Source organism: Dendroctonus ponderosae, unplaced genomic scaffold (assembly GCF_020466585.1).
Source record: "Dendroctonus ponderosae isolate FM_Combo_2020 unplaced genomic scaffold, Dpon_F_20191213v2 Dpon_F_20191213_5, whole genome shotgun sequence".
In the NCBI taxonomy this organism is placed as follows: Eukaryota; Metazoa; Arthropoda; class Insecta; order Coleoptera; family Curculionidae; genus Dendroctonus; species Dendroctonus ponderosae.
Window position 1 is genome coordinate 10,542,610 of NW_026018715.1, and position 8,988 is coordinate 10,551,597.

At 38.0% G+C, this 8,988-nt stretch overlaps 1 protein-coding gene across 1 annotated transcript in view; it reads right to left on the bottom strand.

Annotated features, from left to right (window-relative positions):
• The window catches only part of LOC109535154 (complexin), a gene marked incomplete in the record, with an annotated part of 83,769 nt that extends 79,562 nt beyond the window's left edge, over nucleotides 1-4,207 (bottom strand). Inside the window, 1 exon segment of the mRNA XM_048666703.1 lies at nucleotides 3,870-4,207.
• Between the last annotated feature and the right edge of the window lie 4,781 nt (nucleotides 4,208-8,988).

The following is an 8,988-nucleotide window of genomic DNA, read 5'->3' on the forward strand; positions in this document are numbered from 1 at the left end:
ACCATATTGTTCTCGTAATGCCCAAAATACAAATTTAAGAATTCATTTTACTTTTAAAGCAGCCATGTGTATAGGTTAGGTTAAGTTGAATAAGTGAATTTCTATATATTATTTACCTAATTTAACCCAATACAAACAGATTAGTATATTAAGGAGAAAGTAACTAATAAGGAATATACGGATTTTTACTTACGCTGCTGCTTTGACACCCTTAAATTTGGCTGAATTAAAGCGGTCGTCGTTTTTTAAAAATTCGGTAACGATAAAAATATGTACACATGGTAAATTGTTTGTTGGCGCTTTAAGGAATCCTTCTGAGGCCATTTTTTAGTTTAATACAAATTATAAATTATTTAAATCCACAAAATAATTAATGAAACACAACCCCACAACTAAACACTATGCACAGAACGTAAACGATCCGCCATTTATATGACCAGAAACGTCACAACCAATAGGATTGCGTTTTAGAGATTCATGAACAATTTGATTTTTAGCTGAATTTATTTATTAAATATTTAACAAAATAGCAATAGATAAATAGTATAAACTTATGTAATATTTCATATATGTATATTATCATATATTAATGTTCAGTTTGTAGAAATTTTTGAAAATTCCGAATTCTTCTCAATTGATTAGAGTGAAGAATTTATAGTTTCATCAGTTAAGTGTACTCTTTATTATTTCGTTTGCCGATCACTCTCAGCTGCGACTTTTATGGAACAGGAAAAACTGATATAAGTATAAAGCAACAAGCTTTCCGATGGAATTTAAAGATGAGTTTCCAATGTGACTTCTTTTGAAATCTGATTCAAGTCAAGCACTTCGATCAGGCTTTTTTATGATCAGCATGGCCGTTAGTTTATATCGTTCCGATAACATTCTTACCTTCCCTTGAGCATATAATATCATAAACGTAAACATTCCGCCATAAAACAGCAACAAATATCCTCCCTTCCCGTATATTTCGGAATATTCGTATCTGTGCTGTTCAACGTTTACTATACGTTGTAAACTTTCTTTCGGAACGAGGCTTATCTTAACGAGTTTTCTTTAGCAACTTAAAGACAAATTATTTCTCCCTTAGGGGCCGGAACTACTTAATATTGCATAGTAAAGCAAACCCGTTGTGAACAAGACGTTCATGAAAAGTTTTAATATTATGGACGCATCATTGGGCTTTACTACAAGTTTTTATCATTTTAACGCGCATTAACATCGGAAGTAACAAAACTTTATTGCTGGCAGATGGGGAGCAAAAAGTTCGCACTACAGATTCAGAAATTGCAACTTTTGCTCGACTAGAATAATAAATAAAATTCAGCTCTAGACACAATCAATCTAAACACAGTTGGAATAGTGCTTCGTAAAACCAATATTGCCTGTTTTGACTGGACTCAGTGACGAACGACTTTCTCAAATTTGAATAAATTGGGTTTCCGGATTCGACGTCTTTTTCGCTTGTAGTATTTGAACCCAGATCTAAACCGGGAACAATATTTTATGGTTAACTCGGCAGTCTGAATCGCTCTTCCACTTTAATAAACGTTTGCTTCTACTGAGATAAATGACCGGAGCAAATGAAAAAAGTTGCCGCTCATATTTCGACTCCTCTTTGAAGTTCATGAGAAGAAGAATTTTGATTTAAAAGTACGTACTTTCATCTATTCCCAGTTGTTGCCTGAATTTAAAAAAATCAGTTGCTAACGTCCTAAAGATTCTAACGAGTTGTCTCCAAATTGTTTTAATTTCCCAGAGTAACCCTACGCAACTAGAAGCCTGCCAATAACCGATCATTGAGCCTTCTGAGACAAACTGGACTGACTCCAGTTTGTTGTTTATTTAGCGGAAAATCGCCAAACTTTACAACCTGTCCCAGACGGGAAAAGGTCCTTAGGCTTTTTTTGTCCTTTCCGATGGTATCAATATCAATAATTTCCCCAGGGAGGCAAACAAACCTCACAACTGATAATTTATTCAGTTCGCAGCCTTTTTTCCCCAAAAATGCAAAATGGCCTTGTTCAACCTTACCATTCTATTCGGTGTCAGAAAAGGTTACATTAAACGCCAACCGGCCCCCATAATTGAATTAAATTAGGCGTCGTTCGCAAATACATCTAAATCTGATTCGAGCCCAGTTAAGAGTAGAGGGAGGAAGGAGGCAAATTTAATTAATTAGGGAGGAGAGAGCACTAAGTCTAATACACTTAATTACCGACAATCTGTCTACTCGATTTAGGACAAGAACTTGTACTATCGATTCAGGCCATAACTTCGTTAAATAACTCTCGGACTGAGCAATATACTGCAAAATTCGCCTCATAATTAAACCGTCCAAGTGCCGGAGAACAAATAAGATTTATCAAAGTAAGGGATACGAAATAGAGCTTTGTTGGAAAGTGAGTTTTAAAGTTGAAATAATCCGCTTGTAGCACTGTATAATTACATCAGTAGGGAATTAGACGGACCGAAAAGCCCGGCTTATTATTGTTTTACATAATACATAACAGTTTTACATACAAAAATGTGTGGAAAAATGGAAATATTTTCTGTGTTTATTTGGTCTTATTTAATTTCATTGATGTCATAAGATTAAGTGTGGAGGAGTGGCAGTAGTTAAGATGCGAATAATTTGAAGTTATGTGAATACAGTTCAGTCTAGGCCTGGGTGTCGCAGGTGTTGACGCACTAATACCAAGCGCTTGTCGCGTCARTACAAMGCGTCAACCCGTTTTATGATGCAGTAGCTCATGATACGACAAATGTATTGCGAGATAACAGAGCACCTTGTGTTACATGATGTATAGRGGGGCTTTTAAGCGCTTCAACGCATTCAATCTCTTTTCCATTGGTTTTGCTGAAGAGAAACTATGACACGCCGGTCGCTTTGATTTAATCAATGGAAGAAATGAACTCGAAACAAAATTTCTTCTTGTAACGCCTAGTTGYCTYACAAGGGAATTTTTGGAGAAAAGATCCGAATATTTGGATGATTTAACAGGTGTCGGGCATCGTTGAAATAAYATAATTTTCATTTGCGTGCTGGRAAAAATATATTTTGTAACCTGTGCACTGCATTTTTTTTCAGGATTCGCGATTCGAAATTCGGGTTTTAACTAGTTTTTGCTATCGGGAATCATATGATGACTGTGCGCGGCCTTCACGAACCTGCAATCCGAAGTCTGCCTGCTTGAATGAGGTTAAATTTGAGTGTTATTCAAGGTGTCGGTCCGTTAGACGCGAGGTGTCATAACTCATGACGCGCAGAGCGACATCAACTGAACAATTTCTTCATCAAAATTCTGCCTCGTCGTACTTGTGCCGACTACCTGCCTGCACCTACACGATATTGAAGGGAATAATGGAATTGTTTGAATAATTGAGAAATTACTGACATCTMGTCKTAATGAGTAATAATCGARTGAATAATTTGACTTATTTAATCGAATTAATGAACGCARTGCAATAGAAACTCCAATATTCATACGTTCACAGGTTTATTCTATATTCAAAAAGTACGGTGTGTTAGAGTAATCAYTTGTATTTCTTTTATTCCTAATTTTYCCAGTTCGAATCGCTTTGTTCATTCATCACATTAGCATTTGCTGTTGCTTTTCCTCAMTATTCACTCAACGTTCCTGTGAAYTACAATACTGCGTCCCGATAAAACATCTCTCTGCTATCAATAAATGCCCATATCTTCTCCCACTTTGCGAAAGTGAATTCAATTATTATGGTGTAYGATTCATTCGACACATTTGATTCCATTGTCGTATGATTCRAATCAGTTTATTCGATTCTTCTCATCACTACTCCCAGTGCCCCTTAAGCCCTGYTTCCCAGCAAAGAAATCATGACAAACTCACATGTACTTATCAATTGAAGGAATTCTTCAAAATCCACAAAACCACAAACAAAGCAGCCTTCTGAACAATAATATTCATAACAGAAATACAATCACCGTCACTAATAAACAATTCAAATGTCTGATTTACTTATCAGACCTTGAACCTTGTCAGCCGCTTAAACCAACAACTATTCAGAAAATGTTTGTCAAGAAGTTGGCTGTTTTTTTTGATTAAAAAACACACAAACAGGCAGGGCAATTACAATGGCTGCACGTTGGGGAGTCACTAGCTTATCAGCCCACACAACTAAGATAATAACAATGAGCGATCACCTGAGGAGTAGATTGTTGGCGGCAAATTTCTACTATCCTACCCATAAGTATGAGCAAGCGAAAACCTTGTTTTTCATCATCGTAGACAAGCAAATGAACAGCGAACGACGCCATTGTGCTTTGCTCATTAGACGAGCTGGATTCCACATTAGTCAACCAGCCTGGGCATATTAAATGAATTTTTCCCAAAACAGACCAAATAAGGGAATGCGTGTGTTCAAAATCGAAGCCAAAAGAACACTATCCGAAACCATTAATTTTAACCCAAGCTGTAGTGTTACAACAGCATGTTCTACAAAAAAACTGAAGAAAAACTTAAAGGGGAGAGATTCAAATTCCGCATTTCCCCACAAGGCCTTTTTCCCCTGTGCAAATTATATTCCCATCTGCCCTTAAACCCCAAACGTTTAGACACATTTCAGCAGCCTTTTATCGACAAAAAAATCTAAATAATGAACCGACCGAGAAAGGTTACGTGTGAAACCAGAACGTCTTACTTTTGCTCTAGTTCTCTAAGTTGTAAGCATGCGAATTATTTTTAGCCCAAAGTTGGAAGTTCGGCCTAATCGATACCGGCCAGAGTTTGATAGAAAATCTCGGAAATGTGACGAATTTAGCCAATCCGATCAGGCAAATGGGGTAGCAACAAAGCAGTTTGACATGTGAATTAAGCCATTGCTTGGCTGAAATTTATCTCTGCATGTATTCCATCCAATGCATGAAAGGGCTGCTTGACAGCAGGCTTTCTAGGAGCTTCATAAAATCGTGGGCCCTTACCGGGCTCTTTTATGGCGCAACATTTTTCCTTCTTAACAAGAACTGGCTCTTCTGGGAGTTGGGTACGTGGAGAAAACACTTAGAAAACGGGGTGCAAAAACCCTTTGTTCCCCGAGTGATTATCCAACCATATGCCGTGCAGTGGCGGACCAACAAAATCCACCACAATCAATCAATCGAGTGCTGGTTTTACAACATCGTTCGATATCATTGCATTTTAATGGCCTGAAACTGCCGAGAGTTTCTCAAAAGTTTCCCAAACTTGGAAAAGTGCCACAAAGAGAGTGTTCGGGCCCCCTCGCAATGCTCAATTCAACTCCCAATCACATTTAAACTCAAGCGGGTTTTTAACTCTCATCATCATCTCAAGTTCTCATCACTAATTCCCAGTTAATTATCCTTGCAACTGTTTCACTTACAAGGCTTATTCAGCCCAAAATGATTTCCTTTGTCAACTTCCACTCAATTTTAACTTCCGGATCATTGGAGCAATTAAAGAAATTAAACCTACCAACTCCTTCAGTTAGATCACATGTAGATGCCACGATTCGTTGGTTAAGACGTTAATAAGGCGGACAGCGCGCAAATAAAGCCTCAACAACTCCGACAATGCGGCAACAAACTTTCTCCATTTCCCCATAAAGAAAAAAAAACGTGATGCCAACCTACACAACGGAAAATTGGCGTCGTTGAGAGTCTGTCGTCTCTTCACAAAAGCGCTCATTTTCCCGATCTGTAGTTGACCTAAAATAGTTCGCCGACTCCTTTATAATTTAAAGAGTTGAAGTTTCTCACTTTCGAAGATGTTATTGATTAGGGTCCCTAACGTTGAGAGCCTTTTATAAGGGCTCGTTAGGCCAGTGCGCGCACGTTTCCGTGGTAGAAGATCAGTTTTAGAAGTGGATAAAATAGCAAATAGAATAAATTCGAGTAAGTGTCCTAATCTTATTTTAATAAGAATTAACCTGCATTGATGACTTAAGCAAGAACTGACCATATGGGGACTTTTTCTAGTGGAAAAAACCAGTACTTTGCGCAAAAAACTGAACATGTAGTGTATGTAAAGAGACAACTAGAACCCAAGCAAGTCTTGAATGGGACTGGAGATTTCTTCTGGAAATTCAAACAACGTGAGCATGAAAATACTTCTGGATTAACTAAAGCCGTCGGTTCCCATCCAAAAGTTGATGCATATTTCATCAGCCAAATAGGAAATTCGATCAAATGTTCAAAAGCACCAGCATACGCTTGATGAGGAAGCAAGAATTCAGCGGAAAAAGTGGAGGAAGAACAGAAGCAAGATTATGAAGCCAGTGGTCAAGAGCCTAAAAATGTTCAAAATTTGAACGGTACAATCAAAGCTGCCGATAACCTCAACCAAACTTAAACTTATCGATTGCAAATCGCTCTGGAAATGAACGGCCCTGCTTCTTAGGCTCTGGCCTATTAGGAGCATACATTTTTAAAGAAGACCCTATTTTAGTCCTCAAGGTGCGACTAAAAAATTCATATATCCGTGTCGGTTTTAGGTTAAGCCGTATGAGCAACGAAAAAATCGTGAATAAAACCGCCGCTTTTTGCGGCTCAGAAAGACTGAATGGAAACTACTGAGTGAACTCTTACCTGGAAAATCTGGTCGGCAAGGAGGTCCGTCGAAATTTTAAACCCCGACCACCCTTAGAGAAATACGTTAGCCAACTTATTGGCACGAAACAACCGACAACGTGAATATCCAGACGTCCACTGCGCATATTCGAAATATTCCGCCACGATATGGACGAGAGGAGATTCGGGCAAAAATCCTGGAGAGGGTCGATTGGCGCCGGTTCCAGAACGTCTGGATGAGGACCGTTGGCGCCCTCTCCGGAACGGCACCAAAACTCGAATGATCGATCGTAATTGGAGCGTTGTCTGATAAATGATCCATAAATTATGACTTTTAACTTTCGGAATGTCCCAAGTAACGCGGGTTAGCAGAACTGGAACGGCGCTTTAAAAAGCTGTTTGGGAATAAATGTGCGTCCCGATACACAATATAAATGCGTTGGGGCCCTTAGGGATAGTGAGGGACTGAATTCATCTCTACCTCATTTTTTGTACATTGGTTGGTTCACACCAACAAGCTCTGATGTATTGTAGATCCTATTGTATGTGTATTTGCAGATCATCTCCACTTTTAATAGGAAATGATAATCTTCTGAAATTCCCACAGAACCGCACACAGTAAAACTGAACCAAAGCACCAACCTTGAATAATGCAAATTGCCCGATTAAAAAATAACGATGTTTCCTTCAAATCTACCACGACACTAGTTAAAATCCTGCCGGTACTGCTTTAGTGACCAATGCGGCTTGCAAAGGTCAAATACCAATGCGACCTACACTAATAGGTTTAATTGGCTTCGCCAAGTAAAAAAAACCTAGTTAGTCCAATCTCGAGTATCTGGAACCAGTAAAATTCATAAAATTACAAAACACTTTCGCCTCCTGGAAGTCGATTTTTTATTGATGTTGCAAGACCGTTTAAAAAACGCGATGAATGCGAAGAGACAAGACAAAACAATCCACCCAGCCCACATGCGTTTACTGAAGATATTCCGATACACTGTTCGCAAATGTGGGTCATGGAGAAAACCCGCTGTTTTGCTAATAATTATATATTAGCCACATTTAATACTTCTAACCATGATAATTAGTTATTTATTGTAAACAACCAGTGTGTTATTAATCGAACTGCGATTTGATTTCATTGAATGAAAAAAAGGCAGAAAACCATTCTCACGTTCAACCAGCAAATATTAGACTCAAAATGCAACAAGAATATTTCAATCGGCGAATAATCTCAAAGACTAATGGAAAATGATGCAAACAAATTGAACAATCTTTCGAGCAATATTGAAACCAAACTGACCCAATTGACGATATTAAATTTTATTATAATAATTGGACATTTAATGTAAAACACAGATCTAGAATGTTACGCTGAATCAAGAGTTACGCCATCCGTTTCCGGGGACGAACTCAAATAAACAAAAATGTAATTAAAATCCGCGTTGCTGCTCGACGTAGCGGAAAAACGGAAAAAATCTTCAGAATATCAAATTTGCTGGAAAACATTAAATCACAGCTACTGAACTATTACGGCACGGAGTTTGATTACGCGCCAAATCGTCGCTGTTAATTAACCGGAATAATTGGGATTTTCTGCAACACTCAATATTAAAGGAGCAATATTTCTTCAGCCTCAAATCAGCAAAAAACCGGCGATTTTTAGTTATGCAAATTGTGACCCATTACTCTCACAAATAATTCGCAATTATTCTACTTAACCCAGACAATGCTTGGACTCAGTTTGGAACACTCTGTATCTGCCGAATTCTCCTTTGATGCAAACTCATCAACATCATCATTGTTGCAAAATAATTTAGAAAGCTGACAAGACGGTCCGAAGACGTATTACGTAAAAGAGAGCAATAAACTTGAACCTACACTTCTTAAAAATGATATCAGGTTGCAACTTTTTACCTTTCGAATATCATTAAAATATCACGGTATAGGCGGGTGTTGCTTGTTCATTCAATTTTGGGCGAGATTTCTCTTTGTTGGCCATCTTTGGATTTTTCCTCTAATCCAGTGTCGGCTCAAGGGGTACGGAAAACGACCATTCAAGTTTCAAAATCACCAACCCAATGTGCAGCTGATACCACGAAATGGAAGTGTTGCAAGCTCATCAATAATCTTCCAAAGCGGGTAGAAAGTGATCAACTACCGGAGCTGCGAGATATATTTTAATGAGATAAAAATGCACAACTTTCTCCCACTGGGTGCATTTCACATACCTAAACTAGGGTTTTGGGTTTTTTCTCGAGAAAATATATACGGGGTGATTGCGAGCAGTTATTTAGGAAGTTAGGACAAAACAGTAAAAAAATATATTCCCGCAAGAAACTAAGATATTTACAAAAGAAATAGCTGCAAATTACTTTCCTCATTGCCATCACCTCAATAATTTTTTTATATGCAATTTT